This window comes from Panthera pardus, unplaced genomic scaffold, assembly GCF_024362965.1.
Source record: "Panthera pardus isolate Hobbes unplaced genomic scaffold, ASM2436296v1 HiC_scaffold_17, whole genome shotgun sequence".
Classification (NCBI taxonomy): domain Eukaryota; kingdom Metazoa; phylum Chordata; class Mammalia; order Carnivora; family Felidae; genus Panthera; species Panthera pardus.
The window spans coordinates 81,971,557-81,993,079 of NW_026526732.1; positions in this window are offsets into that span (position 1 = coordinate 81,971,557).

A 21,523-nucleotide genomic window follows, 5' to 3' on the forward strand; every position below is an offset into this window, starting at 1 on the left:
ATTTTAGTCAAAACAAAAAGAAAAGTCAATCCTTAGTTTAATCATTTGAACATCTAAGCAAACATGGGTATGATGATATAACAAGTCTTAGCTAGGAGTAAAAGTTTAGTGTTCTATTACTGAAAAAAAAGCAGTGTTAATTCCCCTAATATGAGCTGTGTTTCTCTCACATCTATTCAACCCAACATGTGGCAAAATAAATTGTCAAGCCAAATGAACCCAACAAACCATGTCTATCATATATCAACTTTGTAGAGAATCTTGAAATTATTCTTTATGCACTGCCTTTCTTATGGTGAAAATATATTAATTGACAGAAATAGTAAAGAAATTGAGCTTCATTTTGGGCAGGGTTATGAACACTTCCATTTTAAATTTTTCAGACCCTTCCATTTTAAATTTTTCATGGCTTTATTCCTAACTGAATATCTCAATTTTCTTGGATGGCAAAGATGAAATTAACTTGAGTACCCACAGTCACTCATTGTTATGTACATATCTATGTAGATTTCTTTATAACTGTTATGTATACATTTATGCTATCACAGACAAATGGTTTTACTTTTTTCTTTCTACACTTTTGTAAAATTTGGCCTTGCCTTCATGCACAAAGATTTTCAATTTAATGGTGAATAAAAGTAATAAGACTAAACAACCTGTATTATTCCCAATTTTACTATTTCATAATTAAGTATGATATTAGGTGTATTTTTTAGTGGATGCTCTTTATTGGATGAAGAAAACTCTAGACTATTGCAAATTTGCTGAGATTTTAGAGTTATGAATGAATGTCAGATGCATTTTCTATATCTACTGAAATTTGTACACACATATTTAATCTATTAATATAGTGAGTTACATGGATTGTTTATTTAACACTGAGCCATCATTGTAATATTGTACTTTTAAATACATTGCTGGATTTGTTTTGGTAATTTGTGACAATGATTTTGTCAAGGGTTATAGTGGTGTGTAATTTCATTTTCATTTCATTTTTGGTTACTTTACTTTTCTTTTCCTGACTTCTTTTGTTCTAATCTAACAAGTATTTAAAAGTTTTTCCATTATTTCTCCTCTGTTAGCTATTTTTTTTCTTTTGGTCACGTTTTTAGTATCATTGACTTATTGGTTACTATAAAAATTACAAAATTCAACCTTAGTTTAAAAACAGTCTACTTTATGTTAGCATTTTTATTACCTCTCACAATATGACTGTCTCTTGCATTGCCTTTTGTGATACAAATTGCTTGTATGAGACAACTTTGATTATGTCTGACATCTGTTATGTCCTTGGTTTTTGATTCCTTTTTCTCTCAGTTTCACTCTGGACATTTTCTGCTCTCTGGATTGCTAAACATTTCTTTAACTATATCCAGACTATTGTTAAAGACATACAATATATTCTTTATTTCATATATTTATTACTGTAGCTTAAAAGTGGTAACTGCATTGTTTTATTAGGTTCTACTTTTCAATTTTAAATACTCTACTGATTTATCCAATTTATCCACATATGGTTCTATTAAATCTAGTTAGATTCCTGTTGTTAATCACAATGTCAGGATCACCTCTGGTTTTACTCCTATTGGCTGATTTAACTCTTCTTCATCAGTGAAATTTTTCTGCCTCTCACTATATCTAGTAACTTTTCATTTATGAAGTGCATTGAGAATGATATAATGTAGAGTTTATAGATAATATTTTCCTCCAAAAAGTGATGAGTTACATTCTGTCTGAAGTTATATTACCCATGGATCTTTCTAATCCTATTATTGAAGCATGTTTTTCTGATTCATTAAAGCAAGTCTATTTATTTTTCTCTTTTTTCTAGTCTTTTTCTCCTGTGCTTTACAGCTAGGGTATGTAGTGTACATATTTTCTGAGATCCCAACTCAATAGTCAATGTATGTATCACGATCCCTCTACCATGGCTTGACCTGAACATCAACATTTTTCCAACACTTAGTAAAAATAGCTGATCAGCAATCAGGTTCCCTTCAACTATATTCTCTCTCTGTCTCTGCCTTTGTCTCTTTCCTTTTTCTCACCTCTAATAGTCTCAATCTTTGCAAAAATAGCATAGAAGTTGGCCAAAGATGTAACGGAAATATTTCACAGGGCTTAGGGTTTCTGTTCTGCAAATACTTTTTCTTTGGTACCCTGTTCCTTCCATCATTTTTCCTGCTTTAGTAGTATTGAAGCAAATTAGTACTGAAGCACAGGAGTTCAAAAAGTACCCTCAGACTGAGCACTAGTGAAATATGGGTTTCACCTACTCTGCTTTCCTTCCCTCAAGAATCATAGCTTAGTGTTGGTTACTGTATAGTGCCTGCAGAGAGTTATTTACAACTTTCTACATCTTTTTATTTTGTTCTGCTTATTTTTAGGTACTTAGGAGGGTAAGTTTTTCATGCCCAGAACCAGAAGGCCCATAGTCATTTAGTTATCTTAAAGTATTTATTGTAAGAATGAATTGGTTTCTGGGAATCCAGTGATGTGCAAAATAACAGTTTCTGCTTTCAAAGACCTTATGTTTTCATGGGGGATGAAGACAACTGGAGAGACACAGCATTCTGTCTGGCAAGGAATTTTGAAAGTTCATAAAGCACTCCAGAAATTGACTAAAAATATCTTTAAAAGTCGTCATTTCCTTTTCCACAATTCTGCACAGAATTGCTCTGGCAACAGAATATAGATAAGATATCCAGCTCTAAATTTCTGGCATAAATTATAAGTCTCTGAAGTTGGTCATTAAAATATTGATGAAATCTTAAAAATACAACATTCTTATTTTATTAAAATTATGACATATATTTCATTGTGCTTTGTGCCCCTATTTGTATATACATTTTAAGATTCATGGCCATAGTTCTTTTGGAAAAGAAAGGTAGAGGGAAGAAACTAGTCAAAGTATCTCAGTCTGCATAAATATTTAATTTGAAATAAACATAATACATATTTATATGTGGATAAATACTAAATAATAGAAATTATTTTTCCATAAGCAACTAAAGTTAGCATTTCTTTCCATATCAAGGAATTAGTAATTCCTAAAACCTTCCATTGTATCTTCACTCTTTATCTTCAGTTAATGTACGTTAAGTCAGATAGTATGGAGTATTCTAGCTATGAACAAGCAGCTTTTAAATGCCTTTTAAGGCAGTTGCATGTAATATCCTAGAATTTGGAGAGTAACATAAGAATTTTTCTTTACCAATACTTTCAAAAAGAAGGATATTTCTCATTAAAGTTTGAATAAATTACTCACAAATTAACATAATTATAGTTATGTCTATGTTTTTCAGTATGTGGTTTTAATATCCCCAATTATTTTCAATAAATTTTATTAATGCTTCTGGTATTTTTATGTAAGGAAAGGCTTACCACAGGTCAACAATTTCTGGTCAAGAAAGTATGTGAAAACTTAAAAAAAAAAAAAAAAACAAGAACACTGCAGCTAATGTAACATGTGTATGGTTTTACTGAAGATGTGCTGATTTGGTTATTGTTTCATGAGGCTTTTACCGTGCATCTTAGAGTATTTAGATGGCCTTAGTTACCCTGACTTACAGAAAACATATGACCTGCTATATAAGACTCAGGTTATCATTAAAGCACATTTACGAAGGTCTTTCCATTTTCTGTACGCATCTTAAAGATCAGTAGGGGAAACAAGATACTAGAGACGGTTTCTCAAATTCTGCGTCTGTTGTTAATTTGGGTGTGACAATTACTTGTCGTGATGAAGTGTCCTAAGAATTGTTGAATGTTTAGCAGCACCCTTGGCTTCTACATACCAGCAGGTATATATATATTTCCGCAACCAAATTGTGTCCGGTGATTGCTAAATGTGAGTTAGATACAAAATTGCTCTTAGTTAGCAACCATTGTACTGAAGGAAATAACTTAGTTCCCACTAGAGAAGCATTGGGAAATATATGTCCATAGTGGCAGAATGGTAGAGCAGAAATGGAACAGCAAAATGACAGGAACTGCAACTAATGCATGTAATGCTTGCTATTACTATGTGCTAGGCATTGCTACAAGTTTTTTGCCTGTATTCAGTTATGTAACACTCTCTACAAGGTTAGTAGTTAGGTATTATTCTCTGCATTTTACAGATGAGGAAACTGAAGAATAAAAATTTTATTGCCCAAGGTCAAATGATCAGTAAGTAACTTTACTCCTAAGAAGCATATTTCTAGCATAAGAACTTTTTTGTTTGTTTTTATATATACTTTTACTCAGAATAGTTTTAGATTTATAGAAAAGCTGCAAAGATAGAGCCAGAGTTCCCACATAACTTATACCCAGTTTTTCCTATTGTTTCCCTTAACTTATATTAGTATGGTACATTTGTCCAAGTGATGAATAACTATGGGTACATTATGATGAACAAAATTCCTATATTATATAAATTTTCTTAGATTTTACCTAATGTCCTTGTTTTCTTCCAGAATCTCACCCAGGATACCACATTACATTTAGTATCTTCTTATTTTAGGCCTCTATAGAGTGTGACAGTTTCTCAGTTTTGAAGCATACTGGTTAGGTATTTTGTAGAATGTTCATTAACTAGGGTTTATTTGATGGTTTTTTTTTTCCTGAGTATACTGGGGTCATGGGATTTGGGGATGAAGAGCACAGAAGTAAACTGACCTTCTTATCACATCACATCAAGAGTAGTACATGCTGTCATGTGAATGGTCACTGCTGATGCTAACCTTGCTAACCGAGATGCAATAGTGTTTGTCAGATTTCTGTAAGATTTCTCTTTTGTTTGCTTGGTTGGTAAGGTTACTCTTCTTTAAGTGTAAAATTACTCTTTGTTCCCCCCCCCCCTACTTTTCATTAAGTACCTTTGGGAAAAAGGTTGTTATGTGCAGCATAAAATTAAAGAGTCAGAAGTTATGCTCTATCATAAATTTATTTAATTTATGTACATGAGCTACTTGGAATTTTTCTGAATATGAAATATGTTTAATATATCAATTATTTATTTTTTTCAATCATCTTCTTATATCAATATGGACTCATGACTATTTATTCTATACTGGGTTACAACCAGTACTACTCTTTTTTACTCAAATTTTTCCAGCTTTGGTCATTGAGGGTTTTTTCAGTTGGCTCCTAGTTCCCTTTGACATATTCTCATCAGTGTGTGTGTGTGTGTGTGTGTGTGTGTGTGTGTGTGTGTGTGTGTTTAAGCATCTTCTTAATTTCTGGCCAAATAGGATGTTCTATGTTCATCCTGTATATTCCTGCCTTGGCCCTAGAATAAACCATTTCTCCTAGTCAATTTTATTGGAGACGGGTATCAGAAAGCAAGATATATGGTAACTAGGCTCTCTCATCTAACAGAGCAAGAGAATACATCTTTCTTTTTTTTTTAATATGAAATTTATTGTCAAATTGGTTTCCATACAACACCCAGTGCTCATCCCAGCAGGTTCCCTCCTCAATGCCCATCACCCACCCACCCCTGCCTCCAACCCCCCATCAACCCTCAGTTTATTCTCAGTCCTTAAGAGTCTCTTTTGGTTTACCTTCCTCCCTCTCTGTAACTTTTTTTTTTCCCGTCCCCTCCCCCATGGTCTTCTGTTACATTTCTCAAGATCCACATATGAGTGAAAACGTATGGTGTCTTTCTCTTCCTGACATTTCAATTAGCATAACACTCTCCAGTTCCATCCACATTGCTACAAAAGGCCATATTTCATTCTTTCTCAAGTAGTAATTCTTGCCAAGTAGTAAAGAGAATACATCGTTCTAATCTAACACAGGTATATACAGATATCTATAAGTATTTCTATATGTATACGTCTGTATTTATATTAAGCTTAACAATAGTTCATGTTAATATATTTGTATCTAGTTCATTACATATGAAGAATTCAAGCTTTCTCCTCCTGCTTATCTGTAACCTCCTACTCCAACAGTGAGAAGTCTGTTTACTTAATTGCTCAGTACCATTATAAGTGAATAGCAGTATGAGAATTTTAATCCATACTTATCCTTAGAGAAACAGTGTATCAAGCAGACTACAATTCTAATGTGAAGTTCCTTTTGTCTTTGGCCATATAGTTTATACTCATTTTCAAAATTACTTAAATCAGCAACTTTTTCCCCACCATCCTCAGTAAGTTTATTTTGTACATTTTAAATGCAGTTAGATTCTTTTGCTAAGGTCTGTATTTCATTCTTGGGATTCTGAGCACCTCAATGATTTTTTTTAATTTCATATATTAAGGTTTACTCTGGTGTAACATTCTATGCATTTTGATAAATGTAAGTATCATATACAACAGTTTTATCACTCTACAATATATCTTGTTTCTTTATCAATTCAAACCTTCTCTCTCCTCAAATCTCTTGCAACCACTGATCTATTTATCATTTCTATCAGTTTACCTTTTCTGTAATCTCATATAAATGGAATACAATATATAACATTTTTAAAATGGCTTCCTTTATTAAGAATTATTCATTTAAGATCAATCAATCATGTATGATTTCATGGCTCATTTCTTTTCATAGCTGAATAGTATCTCGTGGTATGAATGTGTTTATCAATTTACCCAACTTCACATAGCCTTTGTCTGAGACTTCCATAAGAAGTTTTGTAGTTTGCATTTACAATTAAGTCTTTGATCCATTTTGAATTTATTTTGTATAAAATATAAGTTCTGTGCCCAAGTTCTTTTTTTGCATATAGACATCTAATAATTTCAGCCCATTTGTTGAAAAGACTATGCTTTCTCTATTGAATTGTCTTTATATCTTTGTCAAAATAAGTTGACAATATTTGTGTGGTCATCCATATTTTCCATTGATCTACGTTTTTATTCTTTCACCAATACTTTCACCAATACTCTTTTGAATATTATGAAGGTTTATAGTAGGAATTAATATTGGATACTGTTGATTTTCTAGCATTGTTCTTTTCCAGTATACTGTGGGGTATTCTACATTCTTTGTCTTTCCATATAAAGTTTAGAATCAGTGTGTTGTTATCTAAAAAAAAGCTCAGTAAGAGTTATACTTGGAATTGTGTCATATCTATTAATCAACTTTGGAAGAACTGACATTCTAACAATATTGATTCTAAGAACATAATCTCTCCATTTATTTACATCTTTGATTTTTTTCCTCAGCATTTTGTAGTTTTCCACATAAAGGTACTGTATATATTTTGTAAGACTTATCCCTAAATACTTCATTTTATTAAATGCTATAGTAAATGACATGTATTTTAATTTTTTTAATTCCAGTTGATTGTAGCTGGTATATGTGAAAGTGACAGACTTTGCACATTAACTTTGTATCCTGTGACCTTAAGTATATTTATTTAGTAGTTCCAAAAGAGCTATTTTTATGTCTGTAAATTCTTCAGGGTGTTTTACACTGATGACCACGTCATTTAAATACAGTTTTTGCATGAAGAATAGTCGGTCATCTGAAAAAAAGATTTCTCAATCTCTGGTTGACCATGGGCGACTAATAGTTCTAGACACTGCTCTTCAGTCTCATTAAGTGAGGTTTAAAGTGTTAAAGCTTCTTATTTTGAGCTTTAAGCTTTTGAGAGGAAATCAATTTGTCTGAAACCTTCTAGTGTGCACTTGAATCAACATAAAGTAAAGAATTACAGGTAAAACATAACATGAGTGAACAAAAAATCATGACTGCCTTTTTCAGTTATGCTATCCAAAGTTTTGGTCATCCTTTCTCAAAAATTTTAGTCTTTTTAAGAAAAGTGATACAAATTCCAAATCTACCTTCTATAAAATAATTGCATTAGATACTGAGTTAAGTCAATGTACAGAAAAAAAATCTAAGAATTAACTAAGAACTAATATGACGTGTCACATAAATCATAAGTGTCACCTTTATTGTTACTTGGAAGAAAAGACTATTATTAGGGAGATGTTCTTCAAAATTTGACCAAATAAAGACCATAGTTGAGTTCATAGATAGAAATGGAATTAAGACTGATGTGTAGACTAATCACTCTTTTCTAGTATAAGTAGCTTAGCCAATGGTAGGTCACAAATAAGATTAGTCTACCAAAGAAACAAGATAACCAGAAAACAAAGGCCAGTATCAGCCTTTGGGAATAAGCATATTAAGCAACCAGAGATTAATTAACTCAGTATATTATAAATTGTTCTTTGAATCCAGTATTTAAAGAAAAGTACTTCCTTAAAGTTATATTTTGGTTGTTTTTATTTTTAAAATTAGTTAAAGCTATTGGTAAAGTCAAATGACAAAAAGCATTGTTTCTCTTCTATTTTGACTTCAGTAGCAATACAATAGATAACAAAGATCAAAATGACTTTAACAGAAACTTTCATGTACAAAAACATTTTCATAGTTCTTGAGTCCATAAGCCAGGTAAAAGATGTGAGTGTGTTAGTTATGTTGAATAGCGAAACTATAGAGACTGAGGAGGGTGGTTAAAAGATTTCTCTGGAGGAGGTGTTGCTGAGCTGTTTCTTTACTTCTCGGGCAGGTAAAGGTGAGTATGAGTGTGTGCTATATGTGATTTATGATGAGGATGCCTATGTGACATATTAGAAAAATATGAAATATTATTTCCATAGTTGGGATATTTAGAACACTGGTAAGAAAGAAAACTGATGTTGTCTGTGGCCACAGTATGGAGGTAATTGTGCTGTGATTAGCCTTTGAATCAAGATTGAAGAATGACAAATAGATTGGATCAAACATTTTAGTTTCTGAACTGGGGTTGTATTTGCAACCAATTTGACAATATGTATATTCATTACCTAAAAGAAAATAGAGAAGTCATAAGCCTATTGGAGTTGTTATCCATTCATAGGTGAAGATAACTTTTTTAAATGTCTTATTCACTTTTATATTCTTATTTTTTATTTTATTTTAGTTCCAATGTAGTTAACATCCAGTGCTATATTAATTTCAGGTGCACAATATAGTGATTCAACAATTCCATATATTACTCAGTGCTCATCAAGATAAGTGTACTCTTAATCCTCTTCACCTCTTTCACCCATCTCCCACTCACCTCCCCTCTGGTAATCCTTTGTTTGTTCTCTATTTGCAAATGACATGTCTGATAAAGGGTTAGTATCCAAAATATATAAACAATTTATATGACTCAACACCAAAACAAACAAACAAACAAAAAACCCCACAAATAATCCAATTTAAAAATGAGCAGAAGCCATGAACAGACATTTCTCCAAAGATGACATATAGATGGTGTATAAGAATAACTTGGAAAGGGCAGTGAGTGAAAAAAAATGTTTAAAAAATAAACACGTGAGTCTTTCTTTCTTTCTTTTTCTTTCTTTCTTTCTTTCTTTCTTTCTTTCTTTCTCCCTTTCTTTTACATCCCTGTTCAACATATAATTGTAAGCATTTGTTGGAAGCATGTATACAAGTTTTATAATTTTGTCAATTAAATAAAAGTTGAATTTTATTTTTCAATCGGCATAATAATTTTGATGATGTTTTGCCTCTTTGCATGATTTAGTTCTAAGGTGATGATTCCCTTTATTCAACTATGTGTTATTTAAATATTATACAGTAATTTATTCACTTGTTAGAAGCAAGAAGAAACAGTGAAGGAAATAGATTCTCCTCATACACATGAATAAACTGATTAACATTGGAGCTATATCTTTATCTTAGAGCCTATAGTAGCCTAAGAATAATAAATACATCATTCATATTGTAGACATTAGGAATATCACAAATGCTCCAAAAAATGCAATTCACTTTATTCTTTTAATGTTTATTACTTTTTGCAAGACAGAGAGGGAGAGAGAAACAGAGCATGAGTGGCAAAGGGGCAGAGAGAGAACGAGACACAGAATCTGAGGCAGGCTCCAGGCTCTAAGCTGTCAGCACAGAGCCTGACATAGGGCTCAAACCCATGAGATGTGAGATCATGACCTGAGCCAAAGTGGGACACTCAAGGGACTGAGCCACCCAGGTGCCCTGAGATTCACTTTATAATTAGAGAAAGATTGGTGATGATTCATGAGGATTTGGATAATATAAAAAGAGAAGAAAAAACAGAATAAAACGAACCATGCAATAACAAATAATTCTAAAGAAGGATAAGATAGCAGAAGGACAATCCTGGCATAAAAGTCCCTTTGTTGAAGTCAAATGTTTTAAAATAAGGATGTATAAGAAGGCAATAATCAAAGGTAAATGTAAAACAGTGGTATGATACTTGTAATATATTTTCAGAAAGACAAAACTACACAAGCCAAGAAAATATCTATTTTATTTGCACCTGTTTTGGTTTCAGTAACAGAAATCAACTGGACTCAGCTCTAGAAAAAAAAGAAAAAAGATTAATTATAAACTGACATAGTTGTCTAATCCAGGGCCAGGAATGTGGTAAAATTCACACACAGGATTGCATCAGGAGCTTAAACGACATCAGGAATTTTTCTCTGCCCCTAATTGTTTTGTATTTTATTGCATCTTCTTCAGTCTCCGTCCTTGGATGCACCAGCTTTCTCTGTTTCTCAGTCCTCATGATAAAGTAAAAAATATGGCCACCATTAGCATTCGATTTTACATATTACAGATGCAGCTACATAGTGGGAGATGAAGTTTTTCTTTTAAACAAATTCCAGATTCTCAGAAGAGGGATTCTGATTGGCCCACTGGTGTTGCACATTCAAAGCTTGACCTATCAAATGCGGTCCAATGAATATGGTTACAATGACTAAAAGCATGGTGGTAGTGAATCCCAGTGTGAACTTGGTGTCCATCCCTATGGATCGAGGTGGAGCAGGCATCAGGGAAGGGGAGTTGTGACCTGAAGAGACTAACCAGCAGTGCCAAAACCAGCTGAGAAAACATATTTGTCATACATATAGTTGTTGACTCCTCTGACTCCTCTCCTACCATATGTTTCCTGAGAGGGCTGCCTTATGTTCCTGACCACTGTTTATTGGATTATACTTGAGATCCTGACTCAAGGGTTGCAGTCCATCCAATCAAGAATGATATTAATTAGCTATGCCAATCCAGTTCTTCTGTTCAGGATTTTTTTCCCCAATAGAGATAATAGCAATAACAATAAGCAATAACAACTTTTTTAAAAATTCATAAAGCAACTTCATAAGAATAGAGTGAAGGATATCTGCATTAATAACGTTTTTTGTGAGCTGACAATGGGACATAGCTACCTAGAAAATGAATGTAAATCTAGAGTATATCATCTGATACAAAGCCAGCATAGTTTTCAGAAGATAAAACATGACGCCATTATATGCATCACATGTCAGAAAACATTGGAGCATGGTGCTACGTTCTGAGCACAATGTTAAAAAAGAGATCTTAATAAATAGAAGCATGATTAGAACGATGTGATTTGAATAATCAAAACTTCTAAAAACGTGTTGTTTAAGGCAGTTTGAAAGGAATTTAGGAAGGTTAGTTTGGAATAAAACATTTGACGGGATGGAAAATATATGCACTATCTTTATAAACTTAAAGTCTATTTGGTAGAAGAGAAATAAACATTATTTTGAGTAACTATGTAGGGCAGAACCAAGAACAATGTATGTCATACATATATATATGTGTGTGTGTGTGTATGTATATATGTGTGTGTGTGTGTGTGTGTGTGTGTGTGTGTGTGTATGGAAACAATTCTACTTTCAACGCTCTATGATAATGTGTAATAGGGGGTGTTTAACAAAGCAGTGAGCCACTTTAATTGTGATCTCTCCATATGTAGATGTGTAAATGAGAGGCAAAATGACCATCTTTATTGATGTTGTGGAAGACTGATACATTCTAAAGTACCTTTTGATTGCAGTTAGGATCTAGCATTAAAAAGAAAGAGTGACGGCTGCTTGGAGCCTAAAGAGGGCCACTGGTACTGGTATAGACTTCAAAGCTACCAGAGGGAGAAAGGTTGTCTGTGTCCTCATCTTCAGGACATGAAGGAAGAACCTTCTCTTCAGGCTGCACACTGGGAAAGTAACTGCTATAATCAGACAAATCCGTTAATTTTCCACTTCCTCAGGTTTCTTATTTCAGACTAAGAGAATTAGATTGGTGCTATTTAAAATCCATTTTGCTTTTAAATTCTTTGAACACAGTATATTTATATTGCAGCGTACCCCAAAACAATAAAAACTAATCAGCATCCTCACATTAGCTGGCTATGCATTCATTAATATATCTATAAAGCTCTTACTATGGTTAGGCACTCAACCAGTTCATTCTCCTTACATTTTGGAGCTCTGTTTGGGAAACTGAGCAGTTATAAAAATATTTGTAGAGCTATATCATATCTTTGGAACTGGTTTCCACACCTCAATATAGTGTATTTGTAAGGGAATTTTAAAATCATTTATTTTAAATCTTTCATTTAATAAGAAAAATGAGGCATGGAGCATAGTCTGAAGCCAAAAAAAAGATGAGGGAATTTCATTTTAGAGGTATTTAAAACTGACCTGAAAGTAGAAATTTTCTGGGAATAATTAGAAAATATCCTGCCCTCACGTAGGATACTGCTTCTTATCATTAAATTCCATCCACATTAATCCCATAATGTCTGTGTGTGGTAGAATCATGTTCACTGACATCTAATCCTTTACTTCTGAGACTCAAGGAAGGCCACATGTACCAGCACTTTTACAGCCAGACAAAGTGACAGTGACACTTCCCTTTTGGGTCGAGGCAGTGAAATCCTGAGTGACTTTGCAGTTCTCCCTTCCCTTAAGGGAAGACAAGCATGAAATTATCATTTTGCTTTTGTTTATTTAATAAGCAATTAATAACTGACAATTTCTGTTAGGTTTCAGTCACTTTGAAATGTATCATTTCAATTTTAATTCATTGGCACATTGCTGGAAAATTATCACGATACACAAATTTCTATCTTTTCATATAAGTAGCAATGTGCTAACAGTACTTCGTTCTTTTTTGTGGTTTATTTATTTTTGAGAGAGAGAGAGAACGCATAAGCAAGGGAGGGGCAAAGAGAGAGAGAGAGAGAGAGAGAGAGAGAGAGAGAGAGAAAGACACAGAATCTGAAGCAGGCTCCAGGCTCTGAACTGTCAGCACAGAGCCTGACAGAGGGCTTGAACTCACAAACCCTGAGATCATGACCTGAGCCAAAGGATGTTTAACTGACTGAGCCACCCAGGCGCCCTCCCTTAATGTATTTATTATACCAAGAAATTACATGAGGACCAGGGACTAAGGAATTAATGCTGCCTTATAAAAAGCAGTTTAGATTATACACATTGACTGAAGGGTTGAATGCCTGAACTGGTTTATATTAGTCTTTACTCTTTGAAAGTCCATGGAGATGTCTAGTATTCCCATGGGTTTGGCATCTGAGCACATGTACTTGTTTATATGATTATGGATTTTTCCTTCTTGCTGCTTCAACCAATGTTTTTCTCTCACATTTCTACCATTTTCACTTTTGAGAGCCATCATGCATACCTCTTAATTTGGACAAAGAGAGTGAGAGAAGTATCATATATCATTTCTAGACTTTCAGAACTACTGTGTGATTTACTTCCCCATCTTTTTTATTGCTTTGGCAATTGTGGAAGCATATGTCAAGGTGGAGCCTCCATCAGTGTGGGTTCCTGTGAGAATAAAAATAGCAATCTGCCTGAAATGTATTAGATATGTTACACAAACAAGAAATACACATTAATTGATATAAGCCACTAAGATTTTGGAGTCATCGGTTATCACAGCATAACCTAGAGCAACTTGAACAATTTTTCCAGATGTGTTCAGATACAGTAGTCCATTTTTCAGATAAATACTTAACTCTTACACTTTTTTTCCTTCCCCAGAAGATTGTAGCCTGAGAAAATAGGGATTGTATCTTTTCCTACTTAGTACTTCAGTAGTGCTTGATGAAAAGATTCACACTTTGTACATGAAGTTTTATATTATTATTATTAAATTGAATGGTATTTACAGCTGACTGGCTATAGTTCTGGGCATACTAAGTGATTCAAAATTGACAATGAAAAGCAAGAAGTATTAAAAGAGAAAATACCTGTTAGTAGAAGAAAGGAATTATCTCTTGAGGGAATTTTTATTTTTGTTGGTTGAGTCTGCATTTAGCATGCTGGGAGAGTGAAGTCTATATATAAATTAGGAAAATTACAGGGAGTTCATCTATCCCGGTGGAAGAGTTTCAGATACTCATGAAAATGGGAATGGCTAAACTAGAGCACATAGAACGGTGACAAGGGTTTTGAAATGGGTACATTTAGGCAGAGTAAGAAGAGATTCTACACACACACACACACACACACACACACACACACACACCATCATCATCATCATTATATAAATAACTAGAAAACTTCACATGTAAATTGCATCAGAGCAATAGTTGCTTTGAAGAGTTCACCTATTGATACCTCTGAGGAAAGTGTAATTGCTTTAAATTACTTTAAATTGTACTTGATACAGTCTCAATGGCAACTTAAATGTCTTACTCAAGTAATGTTTTGTATTAAACATAGTTTCACATTTTTGCTCAGGATATATTTGACACTGAAAACCTGAATACATACACTTACTTATTACTGCTCTATAGCTGGAGTCTGCAAGCTCCAGAGGTATAGTACAAGAACTGACCATGGAACCATGGAATGGTGTTTGTTCAAATGCAATCCCTCCAGACTATATCAGAATCTTCTAAAATAAATAAAGCCATCTCTGGAGTGCTTCCATAGATCAGAAGAAATGGCAGGATACTTTCAGTGTAAGTTATGGAGATACTAAATGAAACAGTAAAACTAATTCAGTTGAAAAACAAACATTTGTGGGATGCCTGGGTGGTTCAGTAAGTTAAGCATCCGACTTCAGCTCAGGGCACAATCTCGCAGTTTGTGAGTTCAAGCCCTGTGTGGGATGCTGTGCTGACAGCTCAGAGCCTGGAGCCTGCTTTGGATTCTGTGTCTCCCTCTCTCTCTGCCCCTCCCCTGCTAGTACTCTCTCTCTCTCTCTCAAAAATAAGTAATTTTTAAAAAGATTTAAAAAACCCAAACATTTGGAAACTAAGTATTCAAAAACAGACAATGCATGGATATTATCTTTGAGAAGTCAAAATCAGGTCTGGAATGGAGAGATCACACTGTAATACATGCTCTAATGAAGATGGATGTTCAATACTACAGAGATGTGAGAGCAAACAGATGTGGTTAGAAGGTGGAATAGGGAGAAGAGATTGCAATAAATAAAACAGCAAGCTATGTACTATCACCTCATTGCCCAACAATTTAATGCACAACTCTTAGATTCTGATTGTACTTATAACTAAAATCAGTAATCTGAACGTGGTGAAATGAGAACAAAAACAATACTGTTTCCATAGTGCAGTTTTCTGTCAAGGATGATATGCTCTTGGATGTGCCTAACACCAAAATGTGATGTTAAAATTTTAGGGCTCTTATAAGACTCTACATTTTAGAATAAAATATATCTTCTGGAGAAAATTATATCATCTTGCATATTTGGCTACAAAAAATGTAGAGTAGAAAACTAGAGGCTATTTGGGAAAAAAAAAGAAGGGCTGGAATTTGTTTCATTCAAGGAAACACAAAATGTCTCCACAGTCCATCAGGACTGGAGAGATCAGCTGTGCACCCATCATAACAATCTTTATTACGTATTTCAAATATTAGCTATAAAAATTAGTAAGATATGAGCAGAAGATGAGAACAGTAGATTGCAGCCTACAAATCTGAAGTGGGGAAAATTATTTTTTCCTGAAAGATAAAATAATCATAAAGAATGAGATAAAATAACAAACATTACCAAAAGAGAAAATGGTTTTTGATCCTTGGGTTCCACCCTATGAATGAAAGGTGCATGAATGTATAAAAGAAGAAGGATAGGGGACCTCTGGGTGGCTCAGCTGGCTAAGTGTCTGATCCTTTATTTCTGCTCAGGTCATGATCTCAGGATCATGGTTTTGAGCCCCACATCAGGCTCTGTGCTGAGCATGGAGTTTGCTTGGGATTCTCTCTCTCTCTCTCTCTCTCTCTCTCTCTCTCTCTCTCTCTCTCTCTTTCTCTCCCTCACTGCCCCCCCCAAATAAAGAAATAAACAACAACAACAACAACAAAAGCGGAAGGATAGAACAGGGAGACAATAGCCAAGCAAAAATGGTCCAGAGAACAACTACAGCATTAAGTGGGGGTTGTGCAGGAATGCTGTCATTATGGACAGTGAGGTATGAAGGCAGTGTGCTGATAGGCATTCAAAACACACACGAATTCAAAATACAAGTGGCCCTTTTTATTCTTGTTCCACATGCACCAAGAACTCTTTTAATTTGACTTCACAATAGCTGCCTATAAAAAGAGATTCTCTAATCAAGTCAGTATGAGGCAGTGATAGTTCTTGACAGTTATACTTCTCTTTGTAAAGTCATATGTCATCTTTTTAAAAATTCTTCAGGCATATTTTATATTTCATGCAATGCTTACTTCCAGGCGGTTACTGTTCAGTGATAAACATATAGGACGACTTGCAACTTATGCTTCTTAAAAATCATAACATTTCTTTACCAATTGGGCAGAAAACCACAAAAATGGCAAATTGACAGCGACCTCAAAGAAACTGCAGCCCATTTTGTTATCTGTTGTGTTAACTAGAGGGACAGGGAGAAAATGTTCTAGTAGTAAAGAGGCACTTTACCTAGGAAAGAGTAAACAGGACATAAAAGCTATTGATTCTCACTTTGATGCCTATATCAGAAGTTGGTGTTTGAAAAGTAAACATGTTAGAGTCCTGGAACTCCTCTCAGTCTCCCATTAGACCTGTATTCAAGGTTTATTTCAAGCTCTGATGTACAAATAAAAACCTTGGGTTCTCTGTGATCACAGAGAGAGCAGAAGTGGCAGTTGTGGCAAGAGCTTCTCTACCACTGAGCAGTTGGGAGCTTCCAGTTTCTTCCTTCTCTCCAGCTCAGCCCTGCCCTCCCACAGCCCCGCCTGCTGTGCATCTGATTCCAAACCTGGGGCTGTCCTCCCCTGGAGACTGCTGTTATTTCCTTCTGAACTGAGGGCTCTGGCAACAGTTTTCATCAGAGAAACTGTTCCGCTTAGTGAATTCAGGAACGTACTAGGAAGCATAAGGTGGAGCGGCAGGGTTAGAAAGGATATTTCATGTCTGCCACCTCGGTCTGTGGGCAGACTGCCATTGTCAGTGGACTCAGGCAGGGCAGCAATGCCCAGAGGTCTGGATGTGGCTGAAGGAGCAACCCTCCTCTGGAGCCTGCCTCACCTCTCCTCATTCTCTGATCTTACACTGATTTACAACAATGCTCAACTTGCTTTATTTGCTTAGATTAACCATGTGAACAATATGTCATTAACACAGCAAAAATATAATGATGTTAAATAATTTGAAAGCATTAAGTTTCAGAGAATTAAGTCCTAGAGAAATGTACAGGCATTCGTAATGAACTGAGAATTGCCCAGCAGATTATAGCTTCAGTGCTGGAAAGGCCCTTTGAGAGCCTCTTTGCTCAAACCTCTCATTTTGCACATGAGGAAATGGATCTCCAGTAGCTGTGGCCTGAAAGTGTAGATGTGGGAAAAGAAAGTTAATTCATTATTGGGTATATTAAATTTCAGTGACTGGTAAGATGCCTAGTGGGAAATATTAACTGGGCTTTAGGCAATGTGATCAGAGAGCCAGGCTTCCTTCTCGGTATGGTGTTTATTTTTAAATAAATTTTTCCTAAGATATTACAGCTCTGATAAGTATCACACATTTGTGCCTCTAAGGAAGGTCATATTTCTTTGTTATTTATTGGGAACAAGGAGGATAAAACAACGCCACTTCTAAATTCCAGTGAGAACTTTCTTCTCAGGATCATATGCGTGAACCTATACAGCGAGCCAAACTTCTCTATAGGTAACCATCTACTCTGCAAAAGGTTACTCTAGAACTTCTAGACAGCTCTCTTTGTGGAAGCCTGCATCCTCCATGTGAACGTCAGCAGGTTGTGAGTGCATGGCAGGCTGAAGGTCTCCAGTTCCAATACAGAAATCTGCATGGGTACATCAGCACTTAGGGCTGGTGCCACTCAAGGGAATTACAGTATAGGGGGAAAATTGCAGTCACATGTTTGTGACTTTCCCCTTTTTCAAGGGAAAAGCTTCCAGGGCATCTACTACAGGGCTGTCAGTGAAGCATTCGACTCTTGATTTCGGCTCAGGTCGCGATCTCACAGTCATGGGATTGAGTCCCTCCTCCAGCCCCACATTGAGCTCTGTTTGCATAGCGCGTGGAGCCTACTTGGGATTTTCTGTTGGCCTTTCTCTCTGCCCTTTCCCCACTCTTGCACTCTCTCTCTCTGTCTCTCTCTTTCAAAATAAACAAACACTTTTTTTTTTTTTTAAGGGAAAAGCGGGGCACCTACATGGCTCAGTCGGTTGAGCGACTGACTTCTGCCCAGGTCATGATATCGCGGTTCATAAATTTGAGCTCCGCATCTGGCCCTGTGCTGACAGCTCAGAGCCTGGAGCCTGCTTCAGATTCTGTGTCTCCCTCTCTCTCTGCCACTCCCAGCTTGTGCTCTGTCTCTCTATCTCTCAAAAATAAATGAAAACATTTAAAAAAAAATTAACAATATAAAAGGGAAAAGGGAAAATCTTCCTAATATGAAATGTTCTTGGAGCACATTTTTATGGAAATGTCCTGGTCTCAAGTGCTACCTGGTTGCATCTTCAAACCCAGTGTTTTTAAACTCTTGATTGCCCATAAGAATTACTGGGGGAGTTTTTGTTTTCATTTTGTTTTTTGTTTTTGTTTTAATACAAATGGCTGAATTGCACGCAGACTAATGTAATCAGTGTCTTTGAGGGGGCCTTTGGGGGGACTCCAAGCAACTGTAGTTTTGAAAAACTTCCCAGGTAATTCTATGGTACAGACAGACATGTTGAGAAACCCAGCATTAGCAGTCTGTATAATAATCTCTACTTACCCCACTCTCTGTGACTGCTTCCACTTCAGTCTTCAAATTTCCCAAGTGACAAATAATGACTTAGGAATGAGACAAAGCTGGATGGTAGTTTTAGCAGAAAAATAAGTGATAATTGTCTTTGGCAATCCAATGCCGGAAATAGGGAGGGATTTTGGTGCTCTGGGTCCCAAAGTGCAGTTCATCTTATATATGGGGACAAAAAGCACATATTCTCTGGCATTTCTCAACCAGCCACATGCACCAATCAGCATAGATTGCTAAAATAGTTCTGTATTTTTCAATTTTTCCAGTGGGTAAATATTGTATAAATCAAATGGGTGAATAATACACACACACACACACACACACACACACACACACACACCTTCTTAGAACAACATTAAATCTCAGAGACCATAGCATCTACTTAAAATGCCTTGAAGACTAGGCAGGTAATGCATATTTCAGAATCAAATCTGTGTAAAACAACAAGGAGTGGTGAAGGCTATAGTGACCAGAGAGAATGTGTCATAATCATAACAACAACAGAAAAAAAACCACAACAACAGGCTGGTGAAATAAACCAGAACACTTGGCAGTATTCATGACCTTGAGCTCTAGACCTCATTTCTTGATTCATACTTACAAAACCACCCTTTTTCCCGTAATGGAATTTGTCTATCACTTTACTAGGCATAGAAGTGTTAGTTCCTTCGCTTTTTTTAATCCACATCTCCTTGTATTTGTCAACTGTGCTTCTTTAGTCCTCTGAGGAATAATATGCAGGCTCATTGCTGAGCCAGATATTTCTTAATGACTACTACATAAAGACCCATCCAAAACTTGCAATTGCTTTCTTAAGGACTCCATTAATTGATTGGCTTGGGGCCATTTTTATCTCTAGTCTCCCTCTCAGTGGAGGGTAGGGAGGAAATTTGTTTATTTTTTGGCTCTTCTATGCCGATTGAAGGCAAACCACTCGCTGATGCAGGATCAGTCAGTTACTACAGAAGGTCACACTGTTAAGTGTGGACATCAACTACTATTTATTAACTGGATTTATGCAATTTTATATCTTTAAATATAATACAATGTGTTGATAATTAGATACGTATATATGATAACATCCTTTGAAGAATCCTATATGTAGCCTCCCAAAGAAGACAAAGCAATTGCAGGAGATCAATTCTCTTATTTTCTTAAATAGGATGCAAGATTGAAGACAGGAAGTATCTTTTAATCCATGTTGGTTTAGTACATAGTGTTTATACAGTGTTGGGCACATCACAGGTACCCAGGAAGCATTAGTTAGATCATATTATTTAATTTTGCATTTTGTATTATGCAAAAGAATTATAAGGCATAGTCTCACTGGGTGGATATAAGTATATGGCTGGTTCTTCTGCATTTAAGACATGATCCCCTCAGAAATAATGGACACTGTGGTAGTAGTCTCACATGGCCTACTGGGGCCCAGGAAATGTACCTCAACTCTAGTATACTAATATCAGAGGTGGCTTTATCATATGCATATTTTTTCCAAGAAATGTCTTTTTTGTACTTAATATTGTTTGCAGGCTTATTTTATTCTTTTTGATTCCAGTATAGTTAACATACAGTGTTATATTAGTTTAAGGTGTACAGTAGTGATTGACCAATTCTGTATATTACTCAGTGTTCATCCTTATAAGGTACTTTTAATCCCCTTCAGTTATTTCACCCATCACTTCGCCCATCTCTCTCTGATAACCACCAGTTTGTTCTCTACAGTTAAGAGTCTATTTTTTGGTTTGTCCCTTTTTTTCTTTTTGTTTGTTTGTTTTGTTTCTTAAACTCTCCATGAGTAGAATCACATAGTGTTTGTCTTTCTCTGACTTACTTCACTTGGCATTATATCCTCTACACCCATCCATGTTGTTGCAAATGGCAAGATTTCACTCTTTTTTTATAGCTGAGGAATATTCCATTGTATATATATACGTACATATATACATACCACATCTTTTTCATACATTCATCAATCAATATACACTTGGGTTGCTTCTCTAGTTTGTCATAAATGATGCTGCTAAGAAAACAGAGTAGTGCACACATATTTTTAAATTAGTGTTTTCATATTCTTTGGGTAAATACCCAGTAGTAGAATTACTGTATCATATGGTATTTCTATTTTTAATTCTTTGAGGAACCTCCATAATGTTTTCCAAAGTGGCTGCTATAGTTTGCATTCCCATGAACAGTGCAAGAGGGTTCCTTTTTCTCCACATCCTTGCCAAAACTTGTTTCTTGTGTTTTTGATTTCAGCTATTCTAACATGTGTGAGGTGATATCTCATTGTGGTTTTGATTTGCATTTCCCTGATGATGAGTCATGTTGACCTTCTTTTCATGTGACTGCTGTCCATCTGTATGTCTTCTTTGGCGAAGTGTCTGTTTGTGACTTCTGCCCATTTTTAAATGGATTATTTATGGGTTTTTTTGATGTTGAGTTGTATAAGCTCTTTATATTTTAGATGCTTACCTTTTATTGCATATGCCATTTTTAAAT